The following is a 9,251-nucleotide window of genomic DNA, read 5'->3' on the forward strand; positions in this document are numbered from 1 at the left end:
TGAAATATTTAAACTAAATTGAGGAAGCAAAGTTGTGAGGGATGAGGTTATTAATTCTGTTTATTGATTATCTTTGTTATTTATTCATTTTACCCCAGCACTAAATGCCTGTAGCTACGGTTATTATTTCCTTTAGGCTCTTCTGTTATCAAAATCTAGTGTTTATTTTGTACCTGTGACATCTTACAATGTTCCAATGCACTCAGCAAGTGGGTTAAATAAAATCTCTTTGCTGTCAGCAACCTGGCTCTTAGAAGCTGTCTTCTGTTTTTTTTCTCGTAAATTTAATTTTTTTTAATGAAATTTACATCTGCATTTGAGGATAAGTATAGAGTTTACTGATGTAACACAGATGCAGTGTCCTTAAAAAAAAATGCACCAGTTGGTTTCTTTACCTTGGGTATAATTTAAATCTTAAAATCTTCAGTCATTTTTATTTTTTGTTAAAGTGGCTCATTTAGTTATGATAACCATTGCTTTCTGTTGTTTTTTTTGTTCCTATTTTAAGAGTGATACTTCTCAACTATAACCAAATAAGGCCAACTTCTCATGCTTTTACAAGTGGTAATCTGCAGTGTTAAAACTGAGGTCTACTTACTGCATTTTCCCCCAAGAATATTTCTGACTAACTCTCTTACCTCGGAAGAGAAAGATCAATAATGTCTGTAAATTTACAGAAATAATCAGGTTTTGTGGGTAGAACTTCCTCTTCTTGCAGTGTCAAAAGGCTGTGATCTAGTCATGAATTATCTTGGAAAATCAATTAATTTCTAATTGAGCTGACCAGCATATGTAAAATGGTGTCAACATATTTCCTATGTTTTCTGATGTGCATAAATTGTATGTTACAAACTACATCTTTATAGAAGATTAACATGATACTTGCCAACTGCACAGTGCAAGGCAACCTGTATGTGGATTGCTGTAATTTTAGTTTAGTTGTCTTATACGAAGCAAAACTGATTTTTAACAAAAGATTTCTGAAAAGCAAGTTCCATTTCATTTTTTCATATAAAAGAATCTTTGTTTCCATCATTTCCGGTTCTGGAATTGGATTAGCTTCTGGTACCCACAAGCTCAAAATAGGCATAATTCAATTACTTTCACCACAGCAGGTATTTCCTTGACAATGAGCAAAATCTTCAGATGCTTCAATCTCCCTCCAACTAGCCTATTTATTATCACTGTAAGGTACCTTTCCCTAAGCAAGCTTCATCCTATTTTTTAATCTGACCCTTGTACTGTAATAACTCTTGGGCAGCTACCACAGAACCAAATGCAGTACCTGGAATGAAAGAGAATATGCTGGGTATACTTAGCAACCATAGAGTCACAGCACAGATACAGGCCCTTCAGCCCAACAAGTCCATGCCGACCATGGTGCCCACCCATCTAGTCCCGGTTTCCTGCATTTCAGCCCATATCCCTCTAAGCCCTGCCCCTGCATGTACCCATCTCAACCACTTCCCCTGACAGCTTGTTCCATGTACTCACCACCCACTGCATGAAAAAGTTGCCCCTCAAGTCCCTTTTAAATCTTTCCCCTCTCACCCTAAATCTATGCCCTATAGTTTTGGACTCCCCTACCCTGGGGAAAAGACTGTGACCATCCACCTTATCTATGTCTCTCCTGATTTTATGCACCTCTACAAAGTCACTCCTCATTCTCCTACGATCCAAGGAATAAAGACCTAGCCTCTCCCTATAACTCAGGCCGTCTAGTCCTGACAACATCCTCGTAAATCTTTTCTGCACTCTTTCCACTTTCCAGTTTCTTATAACGGTGACCAAAACTGTACACAGTACTCCAAGTGTGGCCTCACCAATGACTTATACATCTGCAACATAATGTCCCAACTCCTATACTCAGTGCCCTGACTGACGAAGGCCGGCGTGCTAAATACCTTCTTCACCACCCTGTCTACCTGTGGTGCCACTTTCAACGAAATATGCATTTGTACTCCTAGGTCCCTCTGTTCCATCACACTCACTAGTGCCCTACCATTCAAAGTGTAAGTCCTACTCTGGTTTGACTTTCCAAAATGCATCACCTCACACTTATCTATATTGAAATCTTTTTTCCATTCCCCAGCCCACTTCCCGAACTGATCAAGATCCCCCCATAATCTACAATGACCTTCTTCACTACCAACACCACCTCCTAATTTTGTGTCATCTGCAACTTACTGATGTCTTGTGCATTCACATCCAAATCATTTATATAAATAACAAATAACAAGGGTCCCAACAGCAACCTCTGTGGTACTCCAGTAGTCACTGGCCTCCATTCCGAGAAAGAACCTTTAACCACCACCCTCTGCTTCCTACCTCCGAGCCAATTTTGAATCCACCCAACTAGCTCTCCCTGGATCCCATGGGACCTAACCTTCCAGACCAGCCTGCCATGCAGGACCTTGTCAAAGGCCTTGCTAAAGTCCATATAGACAACATCTCACTACCCTACCCTCAGCTACCCTCTTTGGTTACCTCTTTGAAGGACTCCCAAGAGATTTGTCAGACAGGGCTTTCCACACACAAAACTATGCTGACGCCTCCTCATCAGACTCTGTCTATCCAAATGCTGGTAGATGCTGTCCCTCAGGATTCCCTCCAGTAACCTCCCCACTACTGGTGTCAGGCTGACCGGCCTGTGGTTCCCCGGCTTGTCCTTGCTACCCTTCTTAAACAACGGAACAACATTAGCCACTTTCCAGTCTTCGGGAACTTCACCAATGGCTAATAATGAAGCAAATATCTTGGCAATTTCTCCTCCAGCCTCCCACAAAGTCCGAGGATGCACTCTGTCAGGCCCTGGGGATTTATCCACCTTAATTTGCCATAAGGTTGCAAATACCTCCTCCCTGGTAATATGAATGTTCGCCAAAACATCTCCACTTTTTTCCTTTATCTCCTATGCAACCACGATTTCCTCCTTTCTAAACACCGAGGAAAAATATTCATTAAAAATGCCACCCATCTCCTGTGGCTCAAGACATAGGCAGCCCTGCTGATCCCTAAGGGGTCCTACTCTCTCCCGAGCCACCCTTTTACTCCTAATAACTATAGAACCTCTTGGATTTTTCTTCAACTTTACCTGCCAGATCTGTCTCATACCCTCTCTTTGCCCACCTGATTTCCCTCTAAAGTGTATTCTTTATCTTTTTATAGTCACCAAGGGATTCACTCGTCCCCGAACTCCTAAACCCAACACATGCTTCCTTTTTCGTGACCAGAGCCTCAATATCTCTCGTCATCCAAGGTTCCCTAAACTTGCCAGGTTTACCTTTCATCCTAACAGGAACATGCTGCTCCTGGACTCTTGATATCACACTCTTCAAAGCCTCCCACTTGCTATTCATTCCATTCCCTTCAAACAGGCTCACCCAATCGATACTACGAGATCCTGTCTAATTCCCCCAAAATTAGCCCTGCTCCAGTTTAATACCCTAACCCTTGGACCTGTCCTATCCTTTTCCATCACTAATAGAATTATGGTCATTAGAGCCAAAGTGCTCCCTAACTGCACTTCAGTTACCTACCCCGCCTCGTTCCCTAAGAGGAGGTCCAGTATTGCACCCTCCTGAGTAGGGCCCTCTATGTATTGACTCAGGAAACTTTCCTAGTCACATTTCACAAATTCCACCCTCTCCAGGCCCTTAACACTCTGGGTAGTCCAGTCAATACCGGGGAAATTAAAATCTCCCACTACTACAACCCTATTATTCTTACAACGATGAGCAACTTCTCTACACACCTGCTCATGTTCCTGCTGACCGTTGGGGACATCTATAATACAGCCCCACCAGAGCAACCCTCCCCTCCTTGTTTCTAAGTTCTACCCATATGACCTCACTGGACGATCCCCCAAGAATGCCATCTCTAAGTACTGCTGTTATTTCCTCTCTTATCAAAAAGTCAACGCTCCCTCCTCGCTTACCTGTACCTCTGTCACACCTGTAGTATCTGTAACCTGGAATATTGAGCTGCCAGTCCTGCCCTTCTCTCAGCCAGGTTTCTGTTATGGCTATAACATCTCAGTCCTCAGAGCCAATCCATGGTCCGAGTTCATCCACCTTACCCGCTAAACCTCGTGCATTGAAATAAATGCAGTTTAACTGGGTATTCCTTTCCCTGCCTTTACTGTGCCCCTGGCTATCCTGATCACTAAACTTGCTCTCACTGGCTACTGCTTTATCCCATGACTTGCTCCTGCTCAGAGTCCCACCCCCCCTGCCAATCTAGTTTAAACCCTCCCGTGCAGCACTAGCAAATTTCCCTGCAAGGATATTGGTCCCTCTCTGGTTCAAGTGCAACCCGTCCCTCTTGTACAGGTCGCCTCTACCCCAGAAGAGATCCCAATGGTCCAAGAACCTGAATCCCTGCCCCCTACACTGACTGCCTACTCCCCTTACTTTTCCTGATGGTCATCCATCTATCTGAAGCCTGTACCTTGGGTGTGAACATCTGTGGGGAGAAAAACAGTTAATTATTTGGATCAATGACCTTTCAGCCAAACAGTGCCAAGACAATATGGATGTTTCTTCCATTCTACAGTACAGCGTAGTGGTACACTAGTCGAACAACTTCACATGAGATAGCATCACAGCTGCATAGCAAGCTCATTCGTATCATTAACTAAATCTTGTTAACCCAGATGTTTCCTCACAGAAGAGGTTAAGGTAATCTATTTATGTGAAGGATATAAACCAAAACTATTGGTAGCAAAAAAGCTCATTTCTGTGTTATTTCTGCATAATTGTCCCGTGGCTCCTGACCTGTTGAGTGTTTCTAAATATAGCAGCATAGTAAAGTTATTGGATTAGTATCCAGAGAGTAGGACAATCAATCCAGAGATGCAAGCTCAAATCCCATCATTGGCAACAGGGAAATTTATGTAAATACAAATAATTTATTACAACTAGAATAACTCTTGTTTCAGAGACACTAAACATGATGACCGGATTGTCATAAAGTCCCATCTGATTCACTTATGTTTTAAGGGAAGGAAACCTGTAGTCCTTACCCAAGCTGGTCAATATACAAATTCAGACCTGTCTGTGGTCAACTTAACTGCCTCTACAGTTCAAGGAAATGAAGACCTTGTCTGCGGCATCCACAACCAACAAATGAATAAATAAAGATGCCACCTGACCTATGACCAGCAATTTGTGTTTTTAATTCACCCAACAAGGCTTACAGGGACTTGTTCACCATTAATATTGTATTCAATAGTGCGTCATTGCTGTAACCAAGCAGATCTATTTCCCTCAGCTCCAAGAAAAAATTGTAAGTGAAAATGAAGACAAGTTTTTCCCTTGAATTTCTATTCCTGTGAGGAGAAGGGGTGGGGAAGCAGCTGCACTACTGTGTAGAACAGGTGCTCTCAGCGTGGACTGTGCAGTAAGGTTCTCAGCTATTCCAGGAAAATGAAACTTAGACTATGCCGCCCCATTACATAACTCAGGAGGTCAGACTCTCCAGGAATTCACCCAGGGCAACACAGGACAGTTAATGAAGGGCAGAATAAGTGGAGGATTCCACCTATATCCACATCTGATTTGCAGTTTAGGCCTTTCAGACGGCCGATATCTGACGAATTTCACTGTGAAGCAACTGAAGTTAAATGGTCCTTCTTTTCTACCTCTTTTCTCTGCTGAAACGAGAAAAGTCATCAAATTTTGATCAATTTCCTCATGCAGGATATTGTCTGGATTAAGCTTTGGGAATTCTTTGGGAGGTTTTCTAATGCTACTGGGGAAGGTTTAAACTAGCTTCACAGGGGGATGGGAACTGCAACAACAGGTCAGTAAGTGAGGGAACGGGCAGGTGGGCTGATGTCAGGGAATGTAGTATTAGGCAGATTCCTAGTAAGACGTGATGAGATGAATGGTTTGAAGTGTTTGTACTTTAATGCTCAGAGCATAATGGACAGATCAGTGCACGGAACTATATGTTGTGGCCATTACAGAGACTCGGCTGAGGGAGGGACAGGAATGGGTGATCGATGACCCAGGGTTTCGAAGTTTTAGGAAGAATAGGGAGGGGGGTAAAAGAGGGGGAGGAGTTGCAATGCTAATTAGAGATAATATATCAGCTGCACTCCGGGGAGACGTAACGGAGGGCTCGGACACAGAGTCCATATGGGTAGAACTCAGGAATAGGAAGGGTGCAATCACTCTCTTGGGGGTGTACTATAGACCTCCCAATAGCCACCAGGACATTGCGGAATGGATATGCAAACAGATTAGGGAAATGTGTATAAATTACAGGGTTGTGATCATGGGAGACTTCAACTTTCTGAATATAGATTGAGACCTTTTTAGTGCAAGGGGGTTAGATGGGGCAGAATTTGTCAGGTGTATCCAGGAGGGGCTCTTAAATCAATATGTTGACAGTCCAACGAGGGGAGAGGCTATTCTGGACCTGGTGTTGGGTAATGAGCCTGGCCAGGTGACTCACCTATCAGTGGGTGAGCAATTGGGGAACAGTGACCACAGTTCATTAACTTTCAGGATAGCTGTAGATAAAGATAGGTATGGGGCCAGCAGGAGAGTTTTAAATTGGAGCAGGGCTAATTATGAAGGCATAAGGCAGGAACTAGGTAGAGTAAACCGGGGAAACCTTTTTGCTGGCAAGTCCACGTCGAACATGTGGAAAGTATTTAAGGATGAAATACATAGAGTACAGGTAGGTATGTCCCGATTAGAAGGAAGGACATGAACGGCAAAATAAAGGAACCTTGGATGTCCAGAGAAGTGATGAACTTGGTCAAGAAGAAAAAGGACAAGTTATGTAGAGCTTCGGAAGTTAGGATCAGATAGAGCACGTGAGGACTATAAAGAGGCTAGAAATGTACTCAAGAATTAGGAAAGCCATGAGGGGCCATGAAAAGTCCTGAGCAAGTAGGATTAAGGAGAATCCAAAGGCATTCTATACCTACATAAGGAATAAGATGATAACAAGGGACAGGGTAGGACCACTTAAGGATAAAGAGGGAATCTATGTTTGGATGCAAAGGATATGGGTGAGGTTCTGTATGATTATTTCTCTTCAGTATTTACCCAGGAAAGGGACATGCAGGACGCAGAAATTGGAACTAAGGGAGTAACCATGTTATGACATTTAGAGGTCAAGGAGGAGGTAGTGTTAGGTCTCCTAACCAGTATTAAGGTGGATAAGTCCATGGGGCCAGATGGGATATACCGCAGGTTACTGAGGGAGGTGAGAGAGGAAATTGCTGGGGCCTTGACCAGCATCTTTGTGTCCTCTTCGACCACGGGTGAGGTCCCGGAGAACTGGCGAGTGGCTAATGTTGTTCCTCTATTTAAGAAAGGAACAAGGGAAAATCCGGGGAACTATAGACTGGTGCTAAGATAGGATATACGAGCATCTGGAAACCAATGGCTTGATTAGGGAAAGCCAGCATGGCTTTGTGCGGGGCAAGTCACGCCTTACTAACCTGGTTGAGTTTTTTGACAGGGTGACGAGAGAGATTGATGAAGGTAGAGCTGTGGATGTCATCTATATGGACTTCAGTAAGGCATTTGACAAGATCCCACATCATCGGTTAATCAAGAAAGTTCAGATGCATGGGGTCAGTGGAGAATTGGCTGTGTGGATCCAGAACTGGTTTTGCCCGTTAGAAGACAGAGGGTGGTGGTTGAAGGCACTTATTCGGGCTGGAAGCCTGTGAGTAGTGGTGTTCCGCAAGGGATCTGTACTGGGACCTCTGCTGTTTGTGATGTACATAAATGACCTGGAGGAGTATGTTGATGGTGGGTTAGTAAGTTTGCAGACGGTACCAAGATTGATGGAGCTGTGAATAGTGTAGCAGACTGGCGACGGATACAGCGTGATATGGATCAGTTGCAGATGTGGGCAGAGAAATGGCAGCTGGAGTTTAACCCGGATAAATGTGAGGTGTTGCACCTTGGTGGGACTAATGTCAAGAGGCAGTACACTCTAAAGGGCAAGACCCTAAACAACATTAAAGAGCAGGGAGAGACCTTGGGGTGCAAATCATGGCTCACTGGAAAGCGGCTACACAGTAGATAGGGTGGTTAAGCAGCTTATGGAATGCTTGCTTTCATTAATCGTGGTATTGAGTACAGGAGTTAAGAAGTTATGATGCATTTCTATGGAAACTCTGGTTAGGCCACTTTTAGAGTATTGCGTGTAATTCTGGTCACCTCACTACAGGAAGGATGTCGAGGCCTTAGAGAGGGTGCAGAGGAGGTTTACTAGGATGCTGCTGGATTAGAGGGCATGTGCTATCAGGAGAGGATGGACAAACTTTGGGCTCTTTTCTCTGGAGTGGCTGGGGCTGAGGGGTGAGCTGTTGGAAGTGTATAAAATTATGAGGGCATAAATAGGGTGGCCAAGCAATATCTTTTTTCCCATTATTGAACGATCCAATACCAGAGGGCATGCATTTAAGGTGAGAGGGGGTAGGATCAGAACAGACTTCAGGGGCACGTTTTTTCACTCAGAGTGGTAGATGCCTAGAATGCGTTGCCTGATAGGGTGTGGAAGCAAATTCATTGGGGGCTTTTAAGAGGGGCTTGGATGGGCACATGAATGAGAGGAAAATGGAGGAATATGGGATTTCTGCAGGTAGAAGGGATTAGCTATGTCGGCACAACATTGTGGGCTGAAGGGCCTGTTCTGTGCTGTACTGTTCTATGTTCTAATTCAGAATGCAATTCACAGAATGGTGGTATAAACATCTTTTATTTAATTTGAAGTATAGCAAAATTCACGCACAGTATCTTACACCACGCAGCATTCAAACCCCATTCCAGGAGGGTGGATGAAATCATGTTTGGAAGACAATTTTTAGTAACCTACACACAAAGCCTTCGCTGAACCCAGTCAGTTAACCTGCTGATTCACTGGGAAGCCAAAGTCCACAGCTTAAACCCTTCAGCACAGGCAACTCTGATAACAGGTGGAGTGGCCTTGCCAGGGGAATCAAATCACCCAGGGCAACACGGGACGGTTAATGGAGGCTAGAATATGTGGAGAGTTCCACCTATATCCACATCTGATTTGCAGTTTAGGCCTTTCAGACTGCTGACATCTGATGACATCACTGTGAAGCAAGTGAAGTTAAATGGTCCTTTGTAAATAAATACCAGTCTACTTTCTTTTCTCTGCTGCTCCGAGAAAAGTCGTCAAATTTTGATCATGCAGGATATCGCCTGGATCTTGCAAAGACGGGTAAATATACAAGGAAGAGCTTAGAATGAGAA

Source organism: Pristis pectinata, chromosome 1, assembly GCF_009764475.1.
Source record: "Pristis pectinata isolate sPriPec2 chromosome 1, sPriPec2.1.pri, whole genome shotgun sequence".
NCBI lineage: Eukaryota > Metazoa > Chordata > Chondrichthyes > Rhinopristiformes > Pristidae > Pristis > Pristis pectinata.